This window comes from Triturus cristatus, chromosome 1_2 (genome assembly GCF_964204655.1).
Source record: "Triturus cristatus chromosome 1_2, aTriCri1.1, whole genome shotgun sequence".
NCBI classification, from domain to species: Eukaryota; Metazoa; Chordata; class Amphibia; order Caudata; family Salamandridae; genus Triturus; species Triturus cristatus.
In genome coordinates, this window is record NC_140580.1 from 65,390,841 (window position 1) to 65,417,448 (window position 26,608).

General features: G+C 42.8%; 1 protein-coding gene across 1 annotated transcript in view; it reads right to left on the bottom strand.

The window, feature by feature from the left end:
- Positions 1-26,608, bottom strand: part of EEF1AKMT2 (EEF1A lysine methyltransferase 2) — a 171,621-nt gene that overhangs the window by 6,938 nt on the left and 138,075 nt on the right. The window lies entirely within an intron of this gene.

Genomic DNA, 26,608 nt, shown 5'->3' on the forward strand with positions numbered 1-26,608 from the left:
TCTGCTTATACAGCACTGCAGTTGACGAAATGACAATTGATAAAACCACAGCTGTCCTCCCACCACTGTAAAGGAATGTTTTCCCTGTGGAAAAAAAGACAAATTCTTTTTAGCGTTCTCATTTAACATTGAAAGGATTAGACACTGGGTTAATTTATGACGTCACTGGTACATTCACACCAAATTTGATAACTAGACCTTAAGTATTATAATTTATTTTTAGGACAGTGACTTTTTTTATTTTTATTATGATTTTCCTAAATATTTGTGTCCTGGATATCGAAATCTCACTACTTAAATCTTATTACTGTGGATTAATGCAATTTATCTATAATTGCAAGCTTTCATACCACACCTCAGAATGAAGAAATCCTGCACAAAACAGAAAGTGTATCTTTAAGAATAAAAAATACCTGTTACTCAGTCTATCACAGTTCTCCTGTGCTGCAATACTGGACAGCCGAGTGCTATGTGATCTGCTGCATTTTCTTTATTGCTTCTCATACTGAATTTCCCTTCTCTGCACCTCCAAGGTTGAACATATAAAAAGACTCAATTTCTGGCCTCGGGTCTGTATATTATGCATATGCTGGTGAACCTGAACACAGGGAACACAGTAGGGAACCTCAAGGTACCACACACTCCGAGCATGCAGATGGCACTCCATAATAACGCATTGCAGAATACATACTAAAAAGGAGCAGACGTTCTAAAGCCTTTGTTGTTACACTCCCAAGTGAGTGCTGTCAGAACTGGAAATTCCCATGGTCCTCTGCGTCAATCACTGCAAACAGTCCGGCAACATCACCATTGTTGTCTTTCCCCTGTCTGTGTGTCAAATATTTCACCCCACGTTTTAAGAAGGCTGTCTCTCTACCATGATTGAGTCTAATGGGTTTAGGACTTCGAGCCCGAGGCGCTGCAGCAAAAAAAAGCCACTGACCCATTTCTTCGAGATATACCAGACCACTGCGAATGCCACTGTAGTCTTAAAATTATTAGCATATCAAAGAGCAAACTAGCTTTTTTTCAACTCTGGTATTATCATGGTAATAAAAGCACCCTACGCCTGTGACTGTGTAGTAAAATCCTCCTGATGTTTCCTATTCAAATTTGACAAGCACCCAACCGGGGACAGTCTCCACTGTGGATTGTGAAAGCATGCATTGGCGAATCAGGTGTAACACTTTGTCTTTGGACAGCTTCCAATGTCAATAATTTTGCTTTTAACCATCTACCTCTCTCTTTTTTAGTGTAAAACTTTCTAAACACAACACTTTGCTTTCTACATCTAGTATTTTCTAATAAGCAGGATACGGTGGGATAGATGGATGACACATTCATGGGAAGCCCTGGAAGCTTCAGTGTGTTTACTCAGAACAGGAGGTCCACCTGCACTGTCTCCTCTCCGATTGGAACCATAGCCTGTGGCGACGCAGGTCTATATGAAAGCCCTCATAGGAAGAAAAAGGAGCTGGGAGAAAGAGAGTGAGAGAAACACAGGCATTGGGTCGAAAGAAAGGCAACCCTCCAATTTCTCGCTTTTGAGATCAGATAGCACAGGACTTTTCTGTAGAACGCCAGCTTATGAAGGGCGCATCATAACCTCAAATTAGATTATATACGATTGTAAAGAATGTCAAAATAAAAGGCAATTATACAGTTAACATCTTAGCTTACCACTAATGTGTGCTGTAACTATCTCCCAGTCTCCAGGATACAACTACATATTATTGCTATAGAGCACAAAATCAGTAAACCAGCGATGCAGCCTCCAGTGAACTTTGCTACAGGGAGCTGAAAGCAAAAAGGCCAAGGAGAACCTCGCACCTAGCAACCAAAGATAAACAAGCATTGGCAACACCACTAGGTCTCGTCCCCGCGGGAGCTATTGGCTTTGCAAATTTCTTTAGTTGTGTAACTTTGTTTTCTTCTTTTACAATTATTTAGCGTTAAGGTAGCAGTGTGGTGTTTTGTATTGTTATCCGTGATCCTGACATTATTCTAAGTTCTGTTGTTTGTGCCCGCAGCATGACTGTAATAAAAAGTGAATCAATAACTTTACCAGGTATTTATTTTGGCTTCAAAAGGAGACATAAAACAACATATGTTGCTAGCTGTAAAACCTTCCCAAGGGTTTAGGCTCAGAGGATGAAGCAGGGAGATGTGATTATGGGCAGAGCTGCTGACTTTGGAACTGGGGAAGTAGGTTAGAATCTTGGTGTCAGCTGAGCATATTGTGATTCTGGTCACAACACTTAATCTCCCCTGCGCACAGAAGAGCAGCAAAAACCTCATGGTTTGGAAGGGTCAGATGTTTTATGCTTGCTAAAGGCTTCTGGTGCCAAGCCAAAGGTGTCATGGAATGTGTGCCCACCAATTTGGTGGCTTGATGCTGTACTGAGGGATTGGTGGAGCAGTTACAATATGGAAAGGGCGGGCATATTTCATGCATATACTTTTGTAGTGTGGTGTTTACCTTTACCACATTGTGCCCGCACTGCAAGCATATATACATTTCAAAGTAAATGGTGTTGCACCGGAAGTTAAACATGGTCACACCAGGAGAGAGAGGCCATTTTAAATCCATACAGTCAAGCGATATCACACAAAAACTAAACCTTGGCAATGAAAATGTTAATCCGATGAGAGAAGCACTCTCGAAGTTCTGCTAGAACAACATGTCATGGCAAATGAACATGCCCTGGACACAGCAATCAATCGACAATTTAATAGCACCATCAACTGCATGATCCGAACAAGTATAATAAACATTCACAACAGTTCACTGTCTGATCATTGACAATGGTAAACCTCCCAATACACTACTTATCAGGTAAGGTAAGTTCTGTGACTGTATTATTGGTTTATTCATGCAAATGGCAAATAAAGAAAGGTTGTTTCGTTGCATGCACTCCCCACCCTATTTTTGGTAATCACTCGTCAGTTGAGGCACCGGAAGTGCCCTCAGCCTTAAATTGCTTTTACGAGGAGCAATATGGCGGCAGCAATGTTAAATTCAGTGCAGTGTGCCAGAATTTTTATTTTCTTTAATCATTGTTGCTCCATGTGAATATACATATATCTATATATATGCTGCATGCACTTGAACACTTCGGTGGATGGGGAAAGCTACCTGAGACCCTCTTTCCACATGCCCTCGTGAGCATGTATTAGAAGTGAAAATTGGTACACAATTAATATTAGTGCCCAATTTCATCTGTTAATTTTCAAACATGCAGAACTAGACACAATTAATGTGCTTTTGTTTGTTGTATACACAGTGGCCTGCCCTGAACCCTCCCTAGTATGTGTAGCATTTAGTGCCTTCGAGGTGCGAGACATGCACTGACCTCTTCTGCATAATTTTGTTCGCATTAATTGCAGACCTGACCAGAAGTAGTGTTTTACCTGAGCACTAGTTACATTAAACATGTTTTTATTTTAAGCACGGGAATATGAAGTGATTTGCCCAGAATCTCAGGATGGTGAGCCAACGCTGAGACACGAACCTTGTTCACCAGCTCTATAGTAGGCAGCTCTGGCGGTAATGCCATATTCTCTCCCCTGTGAGTTTTGTGCTGATGTTTCATGCCGATAAGCAAATAGAGAAGTTGCCTGGGATCCATTGCTAGGGAGGAGTGTTGCACTAATATATACTTTTTTTGTTCAACTCAATACTGTAACTATAGCTCGGTCCAAAATAACGTTGTGGCTTTAAGAAAGACAGGAATATAGTATGCTTATGGATGTAATCTGCAATTGCATATAGCGTGCACTCTGTATGGGGGCATTTCAGTGTTTCGCAATACAACTTCACTGTTATCACGCGAGCGCGCTGTGGGAGGGGTCAACCCACGAAAGGAGGGACAAATAGGAGAGATTGGCCACTTGGAAGCAACGCTTTTTTCAGGACACTCAAAGAAACAAATGAAAAGCAATGGGCAGGCTTTAGGACCACAAAGTATATACAACATGTCTTGAAGAGACCGCGCAAGCGCTGCCTATGCTTGACCTAAAAACTGTAAAGGTGAATGGACGCAACTTAGTTGTGAACTGAGATAAAGCGATAAAGTAAGCATGGTTGCGAAGCATTGTTCTCACACCTCTAGGGCTTTATTCCCTACTCTGCCACTCTTACCATGAAAGACATGATTCAAGAATCTGTTTTACTCAGTGCTTGAGTTGAGCCGGTAGTTGCTGGTGGGGGCCACCAGCACTTATTTTTCCACATCAGATGTTCCCCGGGAATATAAGATGTAAAGACACACACATAGGAAAGACGGAGCAAGACAAAGACGTGGACTTCTGAGTAGTAGCTTATAGCATTTACACTCTTTTATTTAGAAACTAAGCACTGCTTTTACTTCTTATTCTGGATACCCATTTACAAGAATATGTGGAGGAGGAACACTCAGGCTGGAGTGGAGGCCCCCTTGCCCATGAGACATGTACCAGAAAATCAATGTGCTAATGACATATAAGTATCAATTATACTGCTCTTGACCTTATCAATTGCACATTATTGAATAGTACTACAATACGAGGGGCACCCTTAGGGCATTAGCCTGATATGGAAAGGTATCTAGAGGATAACCACAGTAAATCATACTGAGGATGAGACTGTCTGTGAGGGTCTGCAAACTTCAGTTAAGCATCCTTAGTTTGACTAAGGGTAAACAGCAGACAGGTAGAAGGTGTGCCTTTTTACGGGTGTATTAGGAGGGATTTAGCTGCAGGAAAAGTGGAATGAACAATAGTTGGGATCAGATGTATAAATGATTTTAAATTAATTCTGTTTTCCTTCCTTCCCACACAGTTATATGTAAGGGTCTGTATGACGTTTGGGAGCCTGCAGACCCTGGATATGACAGGGTAGTTGTTCTGGTTTGAGGTGGTGACCGGTTGGCCAGTGAGCTACATTTACCTTCAGTCATGCGTATGCGGGTCTGATGCACGTCGAGTCAATAACGTTCGATGCCATTCTTTGAATTTAAGGATACCGGCTCTCCATTTGGGTATTGAGCTGCTGAGTGACAGGGATGATTTATGTCCTTTGCTAGTATACCTCTTGAAGAAGTAAGTCATTTACTATTTTTATACCGGGTACATATCACATTGTCTCTGATGCGTAAAAGGACTGTGTTTGAATGCCCCCACAGCTACCAATCTATGGTGGGCCTTGGAGGGATATGAGAGAGGGACTCCCCACTGCCACCAGTGAGAGTGGGTTTGCTCATAAAAAAGAATCCCTTGAGTAATAATAGTTGACTTCTGTTTGAGCTTCCATATATGTGTTTGGGGTAGCTGTTCAGTAGTATGTATTTTTTCACACCTTTTTTGGTTTAATTGTTGATCTCTTTTTATTTTTCATCCTCAATCATTTATTTTAATTTTGTACGCACTACTTTGTGTATAATGAAATGCCTGCTAAATGTTACGAATTCAATCAAGAAAATACACCCCATTGAAATCAGCATATCGAGAATATAGACTGACACTTTTCTATGATTTATCAATATGAGGTAAAATGACAACCTTGTGAGCAGTCTCTTCTTTTTTCTATTCCACATAAATGCAGTGTCTAACTACAGAGGATACCACCTCCTTCAAGACCATGAAGCTCTAGTTTCCTAGTGTCAGGGTAAGCACTTTTAATAGGAGGATCAAGCATGTGTCCACCCAACACAAGTGTGTTCCCTTGATTGCAGTGCAGTGTCACACAGTGCACAGTATACTGCACCATTGTTAATTGTATATTATCACTTTGCATGCCAACTATCACTTGAGTGTTATACATGTACCATTTCATCAATTATAATGGAATGTTGCTAATATATATATATATATATATATATATATATATATATATATATATATATATATATATATATATATATATATATATATATATATATATAAAACTTCTGTTTTAGGAACCCTGGGTTTGCAGCGAGAATCCTTTTCTGGATTCACATGCTGTGCATTATTCTGCCATCTAGTGGTTGGCTGCGGAATAGTCTTTGTTCTTTTTTTTTTTCGCTCTTTGGATTGTTGTCGAACACCATTTGGCGTTCGGTCCATCCCTTGTGTGACGTCAGACGGTGCTCCGGAAGTTTCTGTGCGTGGTAGCCATCTTCAGATTCTTTTTCCCACTGTTGGGTCTGGAAGCAAAGGGAGATTCTCCTAAAATTTGGACAAAATCCCTGAAAGATTCAAAGAATTCAACTACAAATACCACTGATCTTTGACTACGAAGACACCGGAAAATAGAAGGAACCTTTGGATATCACTTTTTGCTGAGTAACTCCGACAAAACAGTGACGCACCTGGAACAACAGAGGGCGAGGTAGGAGGCATGGAAAATACCCCTTTCAAATTCTGCCCTAAGTGCCACCACAAGTTTGCCCAGCGTGATCCACACGACGTCTGTAACCTCTGCCTGCCAGAGGATCACAAGGATAAGGACTGCGAGGCCTGCGCGGTGTTCATGTCAAAGACACTCAAGGTACGTCGAGAGCAGAGAGGACACCACTACGCAGCCATGCAACAGAGCCAGAAACAACCTTTGTTGAGGGACTTAGGCTTCTCAAGAGATGAGGACCAGAATCCGCAGAGTCGACACACGGAGGCTCGGACGTCTAAATACTCGAAGGGGACGCAGAGAAGAAGCGTACCATGAAGAAAGCGACTAAGGACGCCGAGAAAATGATGGACATTGTAAGAAACCCTGAACTGTCAGAACCCAAGAGACACGAAAAGAAGGCACAAGAAAACCCAGCCCTAGCGTCAAAGAAAAAGACGATCGAGGGTCAGCCGCTATCAAAAGAACCCCACGTCTCCCATCTCAGGGATACCGATGAGGGAAGATTGCTGAAAGCGCGCAAGACAAGTGCCGAACGAGAGGCCACAAAAGGAAAGACAACATCTTCGAAGCCAGCAACCAACACACCTAATAAGAGGAACTCCCCGGCCTCAGACGCCTAGAGGGCCCTTGAGGTGCAGAAAAAGAAAAGAAATAGTGGCACTCCTTCAAAGAGTTTGACGAAGTTTGATGAGTTTGATGAAGAGCTTAAGTAATTCAGTATTTCCACGAAGCCCACCGTGGACGCCGAAGAAGAGGAAGGGATCCTCGATTCGCCAGCAGCCCCCGAACCATGCAAAGAATACGTTGAAGAAGAACTCCGTGCTTTAGAAGTAGCAGCAGCCTTGGAGAATTTAGAGGAAGAATGGAACAACCTTGACATAGAAAGCCCAGAAGAAGAGGTCTGTTGCTATCCCTTGAACGCTTCACCACCAGATGACATAGCCTTCTACAACAGCCTCACCAAGAGAGCAGCTGACACCTTCGGGGTCCACTTAGAGGAGGAAAAAGGAGACTCCTGCTTCCTCCTAGCGACTTTGACACCCTCCACCAAGGGGGCACAATATCTCCCAATGTTACCAAGCATCCTGCACCATGGAAAAGAGGCCTTTAAAGAACCAGCCTCAGCTAAACGGATAACACCAAGAGTGTAAAAGAAATATAAACCCTCAACTAAGGACCCTGAACACATTCAGGGGAGCACTGTGCCAGACTCCATCATTATGACCACAGCAAGAAAGAGGGGCAACACCCACTCTTCCACTGGCCCACTTCCTGAGAGAGAGAGAGAGAGAGAGAGAGAGAGAGCAGGCGCAAAAGAGTGAACATGGTGGAGAGTAAAATGGAGAAAGCAACACAAAGGCGCATTGCAAACTCCAATGCTCTTCTTAACAGGTATGGCCACCAACAGTGAGATAATATTGAGGAACTCATGAGCAAGCTCCCAGAGGAAGATAAGAAAATACCCAAATCCATCATACAAGAGGGTAAGAACATAGTTAATACCTGCCTAAAATCAGCCCTAGATGCTGCTGATACAGCCAGCAGACAAATGTGCACAGGTACAACGTTACAAAGGCATGCCTGGCTACGATTATCGGGCTTCAAACAAGAGGTCCAAAACTCAATTATTAACAGACCTTTCACAGGAGACGGCCTCTTTGGAAAGGAAGTAAATAAGTCATTACAACAAATAAAGAAAGACAATACAACTGCTAGGCCCATGGGAGCCCTACAACTGAGAGGCACAGTTCAAAAGGGGCGGTTTTAACACAAGAAGACCCACTGGAAGAGGAGTCTTCACAACAGGCCAGCAAAAACAATTGCAACAGCATCAAAACAGTAGTCAAACCAGCTGTCCGGATACCAAGCTTGGCAACAACAGCCAAAGCAGCCCTTTCGAGGCAGACGAAGAGGCAGAGGGCAGCCCTCGAGTGGTGGAGGTGCAAATTCGAAGTGACTTGCCCACAACAAAAGACCCACACACAAGACCAGTGGGAGGCAGGATAGCACACCACCTGCAACAATGGGAATACATCACCACAGACAGTTGGATTTTAAATTTGGTACAACACGGCTATTGTGTAGAATTAACAAACTCCCAGCAAACTCTCCAAAGAATAAAAAAGCTTCTGAAATCAGAACTCTTACAGTTAAGAATAGAAATAAGGGAACTACTGGAGAAACAAGCAATAGAAAAGGTACCACAAAGAGAACACATCAAATTAAACTATTCATCATACTTCTTAGTTCCGAAGCAAGATCTTACACTAAGACCAATCTTAGACCTCAGATTCATAAACAAGTTCATTTGCACGCAACATTTCAAAATGACGACATTATAAGAGATAATCCCATAGCTGCAAAAAGGAGACTTCATGGCAACAATAGATCTAAAAGATGCCTATCTACACATCCCCATGAACCAAGCTCACAAGAAATACCTCAGATTATTCCACAAGAACACTCACTACCAATTCAAAGTACTCCCTTTTGGGATAAAATCAGCACAAAGAATCTTCACAAAATGCCTAGCAGCAGTTACAGCATCCCCAATAAGGGCAGGGATCCACATCTACTTCTACTTAGATGGCTGGTTAATAAAGGCAAAATCAAAGCAAACATGTTACACACATGTACATCAACACACTCCAAAGGTTGGGCTTTTCAATAAACCACAAAAAATCATCCACAACGCCAGAACAAGAAAAAACCTTCTTAACAGCAAGATTAAACTCCCAGCTTGCAAGAGCATACCCACCACAGAAAACTCGCCTGTACCAGAAGGGTCAGTCTCTGACAGTGAGGACTATCATGAAACTCATGGGCATGATAGCATCATACACCCCCCTCATCACTCATGCAAACCTTCACATGCGCCCTCTTCAGGAGTGGCTTTGCAGCAGTTGGTCACAAGCCGCAGCAAGTTGGGAAGATCTAGTGGTTGTAACACAAAAAGTTCAGATGGAGATACGATGGTGAGCATTCCAAAACATAACATTAGGCAGACCTTTCAAGATGCAAACTACCTCAGTGACCATCACAACAGATTTGTCTCACAAGGGTTGGGGAGCACATTCAGGACACCTGTAGTACGTTGTCAATGGAACGACCAAGACTCCATAAAACACATCAACTTCCTAGAGACGAAGACGGTGTTCGTGGCACTGAAGGTGTTCCAAGCCCACATATATAAGAAAACAGTATTAATTCAACTGGACAACACCCCAACTATGTTCTACCTCAACAAGCAAGGTGGTACGAAGTCATTCACCCTAAGCAAACTAGCACAGGAGATTTGAAAATGAGCCAATTCAAAGAAAGACAATTCACCTGCCAGGAAAAGAGAACACAGAAGCAGATCAACTCAGCAGCCAGAACAGCAGCTCACACGAGTGGGAAATGATACAGAGGACCCTACAACAAATCTTCAACCTCTGGGGAACCCCAGAGATAGACCTATTTGCAACAATAGAGAGCAAGAAATGCCAATTCTTCACCTCCAGGTTTCATCACCACCTATCAAAATACCCCTGTCACTAAACTGGTCAGGGGCATTTGCATACATTTCTCCTCTGATTCCTCTAATACAAAGATTCCTTGAGAAAGCCAGACAACCAGGAACAAATCTAATACTCAAAACCCCTCAATGACCAAGACAAGCTTGGTACTCAAGTTTGCTCGAACTGACCAAGGGACAAATGATCAAGCTCACAATGCAAGGGGGCCAAATCTTTCACCCTAGATGATTGGCGCTTGAGTACATAGGGTTCGGACATTTGAATTTACCACAAAGATCAATGGAAATACTAAAAGAGGCAAGAAAGCAAACCACAAGACAATGCTATGCTGCAAAGTGGAAACGGTACACCATATGGGTAACAGCAAACAATACCCCAAGCTCAATTTCCACACAGGAACCAGTGCTCACATATCTGACACACCTTCTCAACAGTAACATCAACTATTCAAGCTTCAAGGTGCACCTGGCAGCAACTGTAGCCTATACCAGGGTGAAATCATGTAAAAGTTCCTTCACAGCAGCAGTCATCAAAAAATTCCTTGAAGGATCAAAAAGAATTGCACCCCCAAGAAAGTCTCCAGCACCGATGTGGAGCGTAAACACAGTCCTAACACAACTAATGACGGAGCCATTCAAGCCCATGCATAAAGCAGAACTTAAATACATCACCATCAAAACTGCCTTTTTAATAGCCATAACATCCTTACAAAGAGTAAGTGAACTTCAAGCATTGACTATTGAGGAACCATAAATGCAAATCCACAAAGACAAAGTTATCTTAAGGACAAATCCTCAATTCCTACCTAAGGTAGTAAGCAGATTCCATTTAAACCAAAGCATACAGCTAGCAGTCTTCTTCAAAGATCCATAAGCACGACTATAAAGGAGCCTCCATACCTTAGACATAAGGAGGGCTTTATTGTATTATCTACAACAGACAAGACAAATTCGGAAAAACAGTCAAATGTTCGTCTCATACTCAAACTCCAAAAAAGGAGCGCCTGTGACAAAGGGGGCCATTGCACGTTGGATTGTAGAAGCAATCCAGATACGCTATGCCTTAGCAGGTAAAAACCTGAAAACACAGCCAAAGGAACATTCAACAACAGGAGCAACCCTAGTGTTCATGGTCAATGTGCCAATAGACACCATATGTGCTGCTGCAACATGGGCATCTCCACATACATTTACCAAACATTACTGTGTGGATATACAGATGACTAAGGAAGCTCAAGTAGGTCAAAAGGTAATTCAACACCTGTTCGCAAAGTCTTTATCTCACCACACCCCCCCTCAAGAAGGGGGAACCTGCTACATAATCTAATGCACAGCATGGGAATCCAGAAAAGGATTCATCCTGCAAAACAAAATGGTTACTTACCAGTAGGAGTAGTTTTGCAGCTTGTAGAGTTTTCTGAATTCACATGCAACCGACCCACCCACCTCTCCTATAATGAGGAATACTAACATGTGGGGGAAGATATCATTCAAACCAAAGAACTATAATATAACAAAGCAGAATTTAAGACATTCCCTACAGGAAAAAAAAGAATCTGAAGATGGCTATCACGCACAGGAACTTCCGGGGCGCCATCTGACATCACACAAGGGATGTACCTAGCACCAAATGGTGGTCAAAAATGCCCCAAAGAGAAGAAAAAACAGAACAAAGACTATTCTGGACCAACCACTAGATGGCGGAATAATGCACAGCATGTGAATCCAGAAAACTCTTCAAGCTGCAAAACTACTCCGACTGGTAAGTAACCATTTCGTTTCCTGGGTTGTCAAGTTAGGACTCATGGTTTGACAACTTCGTACATTGCACTCACTTACTTAGAATAAGGAGTAGAAATAGTGATTTCCTTTGGCCCTGAAGAATGCAGCTGACCAGCGCTGGCAACACCGGGGGAGGAAACATATTGGCTTAAGACAGATGGCTTGGTCATTGTACCTACTTACCATCCTAATTTTCAATTTAAGTCGTGCCTAAGGTACCCATTATTAAAGGTATTACCCTGGGTTTACCTTAAAGTATTTTTAGTGTATCTGGATCCAGACTTGTCCAGTTAGCTTTTATTAAGAACTTCCTCTTTCTGAGGTTGAGACCACCATGGTAGCACATGCAATCTTACCAGGGTGAGATGAGGTCACCCATGATGAAGCAAGCCACAACTAATAGATGAGGCTTCCTCATCCAATCTAATTCACACTCTAAGAGCAGGATATATATATTTCCATGTGATCCCAAATAGGGACTCTTTTTAATATATTTTTCTCAAATAACTTTGTAGGGGCCAAAATTGGCTTTTTACAATTATCATCGCACTTTTATGTTTTTATTTTGATGACTGTGGAGGGTGTGTGTCACGGGGCCACTGCCTGTTGGGTAAATAGCGACCTGGATGAAGACCCCTTACCTGACCATGCACTGCCCTTTTTTCTGTTACAGCCCAGACATCCCTTGGCGATCCCTTTTGCACCCATGGGATACTGCCGTGGCTCCTTTAAGGAAGTTCACGTCCTGGATTACAGTCCGCACATCCAGAGTACGTCAGTTTCAGCCTGCCTCCGAATCCGATAGAAACACAAGAAAAGGGCTGTGTAAACCCAGGAAACTGCACCGAAGGGGGCGTGACTATTGCAGGATGCACAAAGACGTCATGGAAAGAAGCCACGGAAGAACAATACGCCGAAGGATCCGGTAACAAGTCTCTCGAGGAATTCTCCGTTGGGGGCGAAGCTGTGGCCAGGAACTCCGATGCAGGACTAGCAGAGACAAGGACAGCATCCGAGGAGAGTGAAGAGACCAAAGGAACCACATACAAGTGAGCCACGTTCCAGGAGGAGCGTGGCTATCAGAGGTACAGGAGCAATTAAGGGTTCTAAGAGGGAGGCGGGTTTCTAACTCTACCTAAGCTACGTTAAGGGAATTGAGATGGATCAATTCCTCTGCCTATATCTCCCTCCCCTCACACTGTTGAACGCCTAGCTTAAAGGTGCAAATAACCCCATCACTACCCTCCCTAGTAAAACGTGAGACCCAGTAAGTGGTCACTCACCTCGGTTCTCTCTTTTTCCCCAAGGCTTTCTGGTTTTAAGAAGACTCCAGGGGGAACGCCGCTCGACCGGACCAACCGCAAGAAGCCAGAGCAACACTTACTTGACTGTACATATAAATAGAACCTGACTGTGCTTTCCCTGAAATAAAGAGACAAAGAACAACCATATTTAAGGGGTCTGTTTTTTTCGCCCTTACCCCCTACAGTGTGTGTTGGCGTACCTCCACCTCTCATTTTGTGTTACATGGTTTTTGTACAGCACCTTACCTGTGAGAGTGAACTGAGGGTAGATGGACCTTTATATTGGATTACAGTATGAATGGGAGCCAGTAGAACCACTATGGAAGGATTATGATTTGTTGATAATGAAGCACTGTCTTTTTCGTCCGCACCTCCTATGCTTGGTGACACTACCCTAACACAAACTATGTACCAACTGGGGACTGGGACACACATTGAAATCAAGAGGACACAGGTTAAAATGTTGCTCCATGGAGCGGTTATGACAGAATACTTGACAGGAATGCTGCACTACGTGGTTTAGTGGTTACAAATGAACCACGGATCTTTTTAGAGAACAAAGAATTTAGAAAAGACTGCACCAGAGATTGGTTGGTTCTAATAATAAAAACTGCTAACAGACTATCAAAGATTACGAAATTCCAAAAGGATTTTGAAAAATGAAAGGGTTTATTCATACTTAACTGTTGATTATACCGTCAAATCCACTACTCCCTCTGATAGTTTGTCTAGAAGTAGTTTCTCTTTAGATTCTGAGAATGAGAGCACAACGCTAAGGCAACCAAGAAGAAAGGGATGGAGAAGGAGGGGCTTCCCTCCCCGGCCATTCTATGGACCATTACCGCCTACTGACAGCACATGGATGTGGCCACATAACTATGGTCCTCCTACGTATCTCCCCCTCCAACAGACCTTTGCGTGATTCCATCTTGTGTGTGGATTTTGGTGCTTTGCTGGCTTATTAGCCATGTTCAGAGCAAGTTGTCCGGCGCCATTTTATTCAGTGCACTAGCCGATCCGCCCAGTACCTCTATTTATTGGGTGCCGGGAAGCGGACGTGCCGCTGGCACACTGAAAGCGTACCTAAGGCAAGTTCGTCTGCGCCAGTCCGTGGTTGGCTGGGGTCAGGGGCCAGGACCCATACCTCTCTAATGCCAAGGGGGATTGAAAGGCCTTAATAGGGAGGTCAAACAAACTGCCGTCATTCACTGGATCTCACTTGCTGCAATAATGAGTGTACAACATGCCATTACATTCTGAAACCACCCGGCCCCAATAGTTGGGGAGCAAGTAATGCTCCTCTGAAACTGTTTTTAATAAACTGTAGATCCCTCCCTAAACATAAACTAGATCTTTTTGTCCTTCTAGAGGAAAAACTGCTGGAAGCCATTTTCCGGAAGGAATCCTGGCTTAAGGAGGACTGTAACTCTGATTTAGCTATAGCCCTTCCCTCTGGCTATTTAATTGTTAGAAATGATAGAGCTGACAAGATTGGAGGGGGAGTTGCTATCATTTATAAATAGGAGTATGAATGTAGATGCTCTTATGGCCAAGTTCTAGGATGTGAAAGCCTAGTCTTTTCAATCACATCTTCATCTACTTATACTTTTTCAGGCATGCTTGTCTATCGCCCTCCTAGACCAGCATCAGAATTTGTCTCTGCTGCACCAGATATCATAGCTTCCCATAGACTTCAAACAGCAAATATCACACTGTTAAGCGATTTAAATTTACATTTTGAAGACATGGGCAGTACATTGACCGTGAATCTACATCTGGACTTATCAGAACTCCACCTTCCCAACTATATGAGTCCCTTGCGCACAATAAAGGCCAAATATTGAACCCTATTTTTTTCAAATATTCCCAATATAAGAACCGAGGCCCCTTTGCCAGTCAGTTGGTCTGATCGCTTTTTAATCCTTTTTGCCATCCCAAAAACAGAAACAGATTTTCTAAATAAGTCAGACAAGAGGCTGACCAGTCAATGGTACAGATTTGACCGGCAAGACTGGAAATTATCATTGCAGAATTCTGCCCCTGAACTGGATGGAGACGTTGCAACTTCATAGCTAGCATTTACTAATCAGATTAACTCTACCGTAAATAGGTTGGTTCCTTTAAGAGTAAGCAAGAAACCACAATCTTGCGTTAAAGCCTACTGGTTCTCTACAGAGCTGATTGAGTTAAAGAAAGCATGTAAGAGATCTGAAAGGAAGTGGACAGCCCACTTTAGTGCTATAGATAATTAGAACTATAGACAGGCACTGAAAATGTATCAATATGCTATACCGAGAGCTCTCATCTGAATAATTTGCTAGCAGGATCAGTCACACTGAGAACTCCTCAAAGGAACTCTATACGATTGTGAATTTGTTTTTAAAACCTGCTATCTCAGCGACAGGCCCAACTCCATCAGAGTTTTGGTGTGAGCTATTGGCCAAAATCTATTTAGGTAAAGTTATTAAAAATGCTTTGTCGGCTATAGCGGAATCTGACAATATGAATTCTGCGAGCGCCATTGTCAGTCAAACAAATCCTAAGCTTAAAATGTGTCCTCCAATGGGGAAAAAATATATCCTTGTAATTGCTGGGCTGATCAAAGCAAGCTCCCCGCTGGACCATGCTCCATTAGACATCCTCCTGAAAAGAGGTGATGTCACTGTTACAGCTATGGCAGATATCTACAAGGTATCCCTGGACAGTGGGGTGGTCCCGGATGCATGGAAGCATGCTACTATACGCCCATTGGAAAAAAAGTCCAGGAAAAAACATTGTTGGACCCGGAACAGATAGATAACTATAGAGCTATCTTACTATTTCCTGGGATTAGTAAAATTCTGAAGAAAGCGATTACTTGATATCTTGCAGATTTTTTGGAAGTGAACAACATTTTGCATCCCATGCAAACAGGTTTCTGTCAGAGTCATAGTACGGGAACTGCATTGCTAATGGCAACAGAAGATTTAAAGCAATCCTTAGATCAGGGTGGGTTGGCTGCACGTTTCCGGCTGGATTTAAGTGCAGCCTTTGACACACTGTCACACACTGTTATCCTTCGCAGACTGGAAAAGATTGGCATCACAAGCATTGCTTTAAAATGGCTAGCACCCTTCTTAAACAATAGAAAATTTCAAGTTAGTGAAGGACCATTTTGGGCCAGCATGCATCAGTTAAAGTGTGGTGTGCCACAGGGGTCCTCCCTCAGCCCCACGCTTTTTAATGTACATGTCTGTCCACTATCTGACATTATATGTTCTTTTGATTTCACTATGCTATCTCAGGCTGATGACAACCAGATAATTGTCTCTCTCTCTCCTAATGGTAATCCCATTTTCCACAAACTGCTTAGAGAGAGTCACCAAGTGGATGGTAGAGAGTTGCCTCAAGTTAAATAGGGAGAAAATGGAGGTCATGGTGGTTGGAAATAACTCTTCTTTATGGGACGAGCCTAAATGCCCTCCATCCTTAGGCGATCGTCCTTCCCCTAAATAAGAGGGGAAAAGTCTGGGTGTTATTTTGGACAGCCGACTCTCCATGGCTCTGCAAGTGAAAAAAGTACCAGCCATCTGCTTCGGTATCCTTAGAGCTTTGAGGAAAACCATCAAATGGCTCTATATGGAGCTACGAAGAGTTGTGGTACAGGCACATGCCTTTATAATGGTAACACTCCATTTTAGGCAGCCCTATTTCAGTGACCAACAGGCTGCAAATCATGCAGAACTCTGCAACCCGACTGCTATTGGGCATACCAAGATTCCAGTCAGTTCTCCCAGCACTAGCCACACTACAATGACTGCCAATAAGCAGAAGAGTACAAATCAAGGCACTATGTATGGCCACCGTGCAAAATATGGACCTGGTCCACAGATTCTGCATCATCTTTTCAAACCCTACAAGGCAAATCGAGATCTTAGGTCTGCCAAGCTAGGTCTTCTCGTTGTTCCAAGAATTAAAAAGACCAGATGTGGCTGCCGGCCCTTTGCATACCTGGCTCCCAAGTTGTGGAACGATCTGCCTGTCAATCTTAGACTGGACGACAACCTGTCTAGCTTTAGAAAGCAATTGAAAACTCACTTGTTTATGCAAGGGGGATGGTCTCCGGCAAGGATGGCTAGCGATGGGACACCCGTTATGGGTAGCCATGTGCTTAATAAATGCTGCAAATAATAAGAATAGTATCAAAATAAGCCTTTTTTAGAAAAGGGGAGAGGATGTGCAAAAGGAGGGATCAAAAAGTAACCTGGCAAAACACAGAGACATCACAAAGGGCCCCTATAATGAGGATACAACACTGGGGACAAGTAAGTCTTAGTATCCATGCCCAACATTACAATTAAGTACAGGGGGAAAAACCCTCTCCAGGGCACAGAACAGTGGACTTAATATAGGTCTGGGGTTTGTACCCACACCAAAGGAAAAACCTCTTTCAACTTAAACTGTAAATAGCAGAGCTTTTATGAAAGATTAGATTGAAAGTTTTCTTTGGTAAACAGCCCATGAGTGAACCTACTGACATGATCATGGGGCTTATTATTATTATTAATTTAATTTATAAGGCGCAACAGCTACCCAAAAAGGGTTTCCCAGCGCTGACCAGACCAAAGAATAGATAACAGCTCAATAATTATTGGTTAAATAGCCAGGTTTTTAAGGATTTGCGAAATTGGATATACACCGTTTCATTCCGAATTGATGTAGTGAGGGAGTTCCATAGGGAGGGACCAAGATATGCAAACGATCGACCACCCATCCGGGATAGTTTGACTCGAGGCAAAGAAAATTTCACTTGGGTAGATGAGCGAAGACAACGAGGAGGCACATAGGGACAAACCAAAGACTGCAGATACTGAGGGGCCACACCTATTTTGATTTTGAACATATAGCTCAGGGCTTTGAACTTAATTCGGTTCTCTACCCTGAGCCAGTGCAGGTCCCGCAGACGACTGGAAACAGAGATAGCTCTAGGAACCCAGCAAAGTCATCTTGCAGCAGAGTTCTGAACCATCTGCAGCCTACGAGTCACCTCCTTATTGGTCCCCAGATAAAGAATGTTACTGTAGTCCAGTCTAGAGGTGACAAGCGCCTGGACTACTGTTCTCTGGGTGAGCTCCGGCAGCATCCAAATAATCTTTTTAGCCATTTCAAGATGGTGAAACTTGTGGCCGCTACCTTAACAGCTTGATGTTGCATAGTTAGTGAATCATCGATGATGACACCCAAGTTACGAACTTGGCAGGCGGGCTGAGGACGGACACCCATCTCACTAGGCCTACACTAAAGTCAACTTTTAATTGCCCCTCCTTTGAAATGCCACCTGCAGTTCTTGACTTTGAAAAGGCAGTGAACCGAGAAATAGATTCTTTAAGGACAGAGCAATGCACAACCTTTAATAACATCACTAAGGAAGAAAGAATGGCGTTAAGCCAATTAGCCGCAGAAGATACAATAGCAAGAAAACCTGCTGATAAGGGTGGTGCAATTTACATTTTATCAAAAATTATGTATAACAATGAATGCTTACAACTACTGAATGATACACCAAACTACAAACGTCTTTCAAAGGATTCCACTTCAGAAACACATGATGAAATTGCATTTCTGGTGGGTACAGGCATTGATAGTAGGTATATGACTACACATGAGGTTGAGTTTCTTATTTAAAAAGAACCTCCTATCCCATACTTTTAAATACAGCCCAAAGTTCACAAACAAACCTAACCCCCCACCTCCCCGTGACTAGGATGCCGCATAATTTCAGTAATAGGCTCGATTCTTGAGCTCCTATCGCAATTTTGTGACTATTTTTTTTAGACCTGCTGTAAGACAGATGCCATCCTTTCTGAAGGACACCAAGGATGTCTTAAATTCATTAAGGGACATACCCTTTGACACTGAAAAAAGAGGTATTGATGAGTTTGTACGAGGGGACCTTGTTTACTAGCATCCCATAGGAAGCGACATTGCAAGTAGTAAGGTAAGCTTATATTTTAGTTGCGCTGTCCCTGTGTTGCAGACCTAATCCGCTGGGTACTTATAAATCGGTTTCATTATATGTTCAGTTTGACACACATTCATATAGGGCAGGACTGCTCTTGGGCCACTAGCCATGAGTGGGCTCAGCTATGCTCAGGAAACTTTGTGTATTGAAGTAATGCATGCTTATTTCTCAAGCTTGTAACTCCCTACCCAGGGATTTCTTGTGTACTGCCGTATTCATGTTTATTGCTAAACGCCAATAAAAAAATTTACTAAAAAAAACAAAAAAGTGAGCTAAGCTAACACCAAAGGACTTTGTGTTGGACTGTGAACACATGCCTTGACACAAAACTATTTTTAATTTGAAGGAGATTTCTTTCTTCAGGTACATGGGACGTCTATGGGCAGTACCTTCGCCCCACGTTTAGCATTTTTCTATGTACATGCATTGTAGACCTCGTACATTGATCATACTTCTAATCCCTTCAAGAAACATATAATATTTTTATATAGAAGATATTCTTATGATATGGCAATTTTAATATGTCCATTATGACGGATAAAAATAAGTTATCACAGGACATGCTCTATTGTTGTTGAGAAGTCAAAGTCATAAAATAACCAGATGCTCCACAATCTAATCATGCCACAATCTTGGCAGGTATTTCAGCTTCTACATAGAAATGTTTGTTTTGAGAGACAAACTGCTTATCTACTGTAATGCAACCGAAATTTTCCCTTTAAGATCTAGCACTGGAGTTTTCCAGTGTCATGTGGCCAAGACAGGCCGGTTAGAAACATCACCATTTTATATGCTCCCACTTCTTAAGTTGCCTTCTTTTCCAAACACATTGACTTTCGACACACATTTGCATGCGTGTCCATGTAGGATAACATTCTCTGAAACCGCATTGCTTACATTTCAATTTCATAGGCACCCAATCATTACACCTTAAACACTCAGTACAAGCGATAAGGGTCACCACGCAAATGTCATAACTGTTACTGTCCGATGGGCAACAGAGCTATCGATCTAGAATAAACAGGTTGCAGCCTGACTGGGGCTTCGACACGACAGCATGGGTACTGTTTATTATATATACAGAGCCACTTCCTTGTTTAGATCAGGCAAGCACTTAGCTGACACTGCAAGGGCTCTACATGACGGAATTCCAGCCTAGCTGTTTCTGTTTACCTCTGCAAGGAGGGCTGCCCGGCTCTACACCACGGCAAGCACCCTGATCACACTTACCCATGGATATCTTGACACCTGCCCACAATAACAGAGCGAACAAGCACAGGAGACATCAAAGAGAGGTTGTAGAAGCATATGCAAGACAGTTAAAACAGCCGTGCACTCCCGCAGCATGGTATTAATGTTATTGTCTTTTGCTATGGGACGAGACACTTGATGCAGTCTGCATGTGTACCTATACCTCGGCCTTATACTGCTTCTAATGGCAGAACCCAAGGCACTTTGAGCAGGCCCAAGGTGTAAGCACTTTTCTTGACAGAAGCAGCAGGTATTTGCAGTCCCTGATCATTTATAAACTCCCCTAGTTATTTTGTAATTACTGCTAAGGAAAGAAGTTCGTCAGAACTCAACGAGGAAAATGCTGTGCGTGGAGAGGGAGAGATAGGGAGACAGTGCTTTGGGAGGACGGTTTGGAGTGTAGACTGTTGGGTTGAAGTACAGTTTACTTTATTCTTTAAGAGGAGCCTTTCTCTTCTCTAGTCTTTTTAATTTGTACCTCATTCTGAAACAAACTGGAAAACGCATGGCATCTTGGTTTACTTCACCAGCATGCGTGACTGTCGAAAGCAACAGTAGATAAGAAGCAGTTTCCTTCGTTTGGGAAGGGCAGGCTTTGGACGAGAAATGCTCTGCTTGTGTCCCTGTCTAACGTCACACACTTGTAATGGCGGCTTATGGCGCACTGCTAAAAAAGGCGTATGTTCATTTGCTATTCAATCCTTGAGTAGGGATTTCAAATACCCAAGGATGTTTTTAGCGTCAGAAATAAATAATATAGTTTCAGTCGAGATACTCATGTTGGCTATGTTTGCAACGTGTTTCACAAATCTTGAAGTCGTTTTTTTGCTGCGTGTCCTTTTAGGTGTTTATATGCCTTGTTTTTCTGAGTAAAGTTATCAGCGCGACTCTAGGCAGGTTTAGGCCCCGAGATTTTTTGAATTGGCAAAGTGACCTTTTGGTGAGGACCCCCTAAAAGAGGTGCAGCGTTTGATGCTTGCCGATAGCACCCATGCATGCACCTTGTATTGCCTTGGCCTAAAATGAGCCCTGTTTGTAGTTCTTTGAGTTCACACATTCAATAATAACCTAAAATAATCAAAAACGTGTTGTAAAATGCATCATTCTCCCACGCTGGTTTAAGGGTTAAGCTTGCTCGCTTTGCACTGTATTGGGACAGGTCTGTCTTAATTTTTGTGTTTTCTGTTAATCTACTCTCTGGTCAATCTTTCTTTTTGATGTTCTCCATAAGAATTCCTATGACTATGACTTGGTAACCTGGTGCTCTGTAAAGGTCATCATTTATTATGCTTTAAAAGTTAATACTTTTAAATATGTAAGGAAGTATGTGTTGTAAAATGCACAATGTTTTCCTTTCTTTTGCCAAATTTTCTTGGAAGGAGACTTCCCCCTTCCCCTCTTGCAGGGGTCATGCTCGCAAGCTGTACTCGCTCTCTATGCACAGTATGGGGACAGGTCTGATCAAATTTGGAAGGGCTGTTTGGGTTTCCAGTCCGGCCCTGTCTGAACAGAACCAAAGCCTGTGTTAAATCAGGTTAGAAGAATACACTCATAATGTCCAAAAGGGGAAGGTAGATAGAAAGAAAAACCCAGGGATTGTGTCAAAAGCAACCTTTTATACTCCTCACTGCTCAGGTCAGACAGCCTAGGACTTTTGGTGGAAACCCCAGCCTGTAATGGGATCATATTAACACTAAATTAGATCATACAAGATTATGAAGCATGTCAAAGATCAGGTATGTATAGAATAAGATTTTAGCTAATCACTGATATCTGGAGTAAGGCTGTCGACAGCAATGTACAACTACTAGCCCCTAGTTACAGGGTAACAACTAGAGAGTGGTACCGCGAAGCAGAAAATCAGTATACCAGAGGATGTAGGTATGGATAAACTTAAAGCAGGAGGGATCAGAAAGCAAAAAGATCACGGAGAACCTCATACGGACAGACATTCCAGAACAAACCTTTTCTTTTTTGTATATATTTTTTATTAGATTAAAAAAAACTTTTCAAATACAGTCTATGGCCCAGTTATATACAAAGCGCTAAAATAAGTAGAGATCTGTGAATTTCATACAATGCATCAAATTCAGTGCATTCTATAAAGTGCATGTGCAATTCGGAAGAAATTGATCAGAGATCAGCCTCATGATCAAGTAAGCCACATGGCATAAACAAAGAAGATAATACATCACTGATTATATACTTCTTATGTGCGATCGATCCTGTTTCAATTATCCCTTGTTAGATCAAACCAATTGGACAGCTGCTCCCATATTTTAAAGCCCTTTTTCTCTGGCGGCTGTGGGTGGTCCTGGAGGGGAGTATAATAATTGAGCCTACCTAATCCCAGAAGACGATGAATAGGAACCCATATTTTGTAGGCTGTCATGAGAGTCTTAAATCTTACCCTTTTATAGTACCCCATTTCTAACTGATGCCATAGGCATCCTCAGTACCAATCAACAATTGATACGTTGAGGGATGTTGTGGTGGATAATCACTGGGGAGATGTCTCAAAAGGATCGTAAAGTGCACTAATGCAGTGGCCTTATAATATAGCTTTAGATTAGGTAAAGCCAACCCACAACGTTCTGTGGGGAATGTCAACCATGTGGCCGATTTTCTGGGTCTCGAATAGGCCCATATAAATTGAGAAAATATATTTTCGATTTTTTTAAACCAATAATTAGCGAATAAAAGGGGATGGCTCTCATCAGAAACAGCAGTTTGGATAAATAAATAATTTAAATTAAGTTGCATCTACCAACCAGTGTTAAGTGAACGTTATCCAACTTCCTCAAATTAAGCTTAGTTTTTTTCTGCGACAGGTGTTAGGTTCACGTCTACAATGGTGTCCAAGTCCGCCTTAATTATAACTCCCAGATAGTTAGCACTCTCGACCACCCTACTGTCCATTGTTACAACATGTTAGTCGATAACTATCTGCGTTTTCCCCCTGTTCAGGGAATACCCTGACAGTTCCCCAAAGACTGCTGCTTCTTCCTCTATAGTTTTTATGGCTAGATCGAGATACGGGGTGACCACCACCAAGTCGTCGGCATATGTCAGAACAGAGGTACTATGACCTTGTGTTACGACGGGGGGTATATTTGGATTACCTTCCAGTTTTTGCAAGAAGGGGTCAATATACAGTGCGAAGAGCAGCAGAGAGCAGGGGCAACCCTGCCGCGTTCCTCTTCTAATGCTCAGGAGTCCCGATGATTCCCCATTTATACTAACTCTAGCCACAGGGTTGGTATACAAGGACCTGACTGCCCTGATGAAGTTTGGGCCAATCCCCTTCCTCTGCATAGTGAGCTACAGAAAAATGCCAGGAGACCCTATCGAAAGCTTTCTCAGCATCAAGCAAGATTGCTGCCGTAGGGTCTCCTGTCATGTCCTACATCAAATAGGGATATTATCCTTCTGATGTGATCAATGGTCCCCCTACCGGGAATGAATCCATGTTGGTAATTAACCACTATTTTATCAATTACTCTAGACAGACGGGATGCCAGTACCTTTGAATAAGCTTTTGCATCACAATTAATCAAGGTAATAGGGCGGTAGGAGCCTAGCTCTTGCATATGTTTATTCTTTTTGGGAAAAACAACAATTTTAGATTCTGCCCATGACTGTGGTGTAGTAGCCCCATTAAAAGTTTAGGTAAAGAGGTCCATCAGTACATCTTTTAACTGGTTTGCAAAAGCCTAATACAATTCAGAGGGTATTAGGTCTGGCCCGCTGCTTTCCCATCTGATAAGCTCGAGAGTGCCAAAAGTATCTCATCCATTCCCGGAGGTACTTCTAAGCCCTCTTTATCTTCCTCTATCAGTATTGTCGTGGGTGTTAGATCTAAGTAATTACTGATTGAGTAAAGTCGCTGATGGGCTAACCTCTCGGGTTCTTCGGTATAAAGATTCTGATAATATTTCTGGAAAGCTGCTTGAATCTCTTTGGGGTTGGTGACAATACCCACATCAGGATCCCTGATATTAGTGACCTCCCTACGTACATACTCCTGTCGGGTTCGTACTGCCAATTGGTGCCCTATCTTCTCGTTATTTTCATAAACCATTTCTTGATGGAGTGGGGCCCTATCAACTATTTTTTTCGTAAAGACATCATTAATTTCTGCTATAGCGACCTCCATTTGGGTCTAGCCAACCCCCTCCCCTGTCTGTTCAGCCGCTACAAATTTTAATTCTGCTTGAACAAGTCTTAAGTGAAGTTCCTGTAGCTTTCGTTTATTGTATTTCCCTTTATTTAGGGAAAATTGGATGCCCTCCCCATGAATGCCAGCTTTAAGAGAGTCCCAAACATTGACTAGGGAGGCTATACCTATATTTCCACTCTAGAATCCCGGAATCCAATCCCTCATATGCTTCTTGTAGCTTTCACCAAGAAGCAGTGCCCTCTCAAAAGTCCATATTGGGGAACTTGAGCCTACCCCCATCCCTGTAAGTTCCAATATGAGCGAATTATGGTCAGATAGGAGTCTGAGTTGTCTATCTATTTTGCACTTTTACTGGATCATGGAAGAAACAAAAAAATAGTCCAATCGTGCATGTTTGTGATGGGGAGCAGAAAAAAAGGTAAACCCATCTTCTAGTGGCCGCCCCGTTGCCCAGACATCCTGCAAGCAAATGTGTACTACATAAAATGAGAGCGCTTGAAACACTGGGTTTTCTCCCTACATATTTAAAGGGCGTACTCTGTTATTTGGTAGATTGACATTAAAACCCATAAACAGAACAGAGAGTAAAAGTGTCCATTCCTGCTCAATTGCACTTAGTGATCACCCATCTCCCCATTGAGTCCACTCGTTTCTGTGAAAACTGCATTCTATTGTGCCTGGCAAGAATGGCAACACCCCAGGTATGTGATCCTTGAGTGGTCCCTCCTATCAGCTTATAACCCAAATTTCTTAATAGACCCACCCTTGACTCTTCTGTGTGAGTTTCCTGCAAGCAGACAATGTCTGCACACAGTGATTGCAGCCCTAGATATACCCTCTGTCTTTTCTTGGCATCGTTTAGCCCGCATATATTAAGTGAGGCTATACAAAGCTTCCCAGCACCCATCATTCGTTCTGCCATAGTGTACTATGCCATCCTCGTCCACGCCTGTGCCTAGAACTGTAAACATGTCCAGTATCAAAAATCAAACACCCAATACAAACAAGTTGTGTGATTCTATTCATCCATGTTCCCACCCCCTCCCCCTCACGGCACCCCCAACCCCTGTCCCTGAAAACTGAGCAATCAGGCATAGCCTGAGGGATGTGTCCCTAGCCCCTTGCCCCCCCGCCCCTCTCTCCACAAAATATGTAAGGAGAAGAAAAAAATAAAAAGAAAGAGAAAAATAAATAAATTAAAAGAAACACAGCAAATAAAGAGAAGAACAACATTCCTTCCCCATTAGTCCTCTCCTACTACTTCCCTCAAGCAATGACTTTGCAGTTTCCTCCTAAATGTCATTGATGTTATTTGACATTAGTATTACTGTTCCCTGGACTCAGTTCTGTCAAATTGTCTTGGGCCTGTATCTCCGATGTGAAACTACGAGTGTTCCCTCTAAAGATTACTTTTAGCCTGGCTGGGTTTAAGAGGTAAACTTCGGCTCCGAACCTTTGGAAGGGGTTGATTAACTGCCGGAGGGGTCATCTTCTTTACACAGTAGCATGTGCAAAGTCCGGTTTGGAAAAAAATGACACTCCTTCGAAATATTATTTAGCGTTTGGTCATGCCTTATCATAGATGTATTGCCTCAGTAAAAAATTGACAAAATAGACAAGCATAGCCCTGGGACTTTCAGATTCATTCCGAGGATGTTTCCCTGCCATTAGGGGGAAGTGATGTGCCCGTTGGAGCTCTGCATTCCAATCCTAATTTACTTGATCCGGGAAAGGCTCCTCTTAATAGACTAACCACAAAGTCCCTTGGGTTGTCGTCCTCCACCCCTTCAGGGATACCGAGCAGACATAAGTTATTCTGCCGCTGGCAGTTCTCCTGATCTTCTAAATTGAGTATTACATCAGCCAAAGCCGCACCTGGGCCTTCAGGGTTTCTACTCGAGTCTCCAGGTACTCTGTGCATCCTTCAACGGTGGTCAGTAGGTCCGCAAATTCTCCACAGACTTTACTTAGCTTACGCATCCCAACCTGTAGTTTTTTAGAGGCGACTCGTGCCCGTCGGCTTTCACTATGGTTCTCTTCCTGCATCTGTTTAAGGGACATAAAATGGTGGTAAGAGATGGTTCTTGTCCCCCAGCGGCGGGTCCTTCCTCCGCATAGCCCTTGTCGCTTATCCCAGGATCTTGGAATGAGAGCTGGTCATTGGAGTAGTCCCATTTCAACTTCTGCTTGCTGTTCCTGAGTGGAG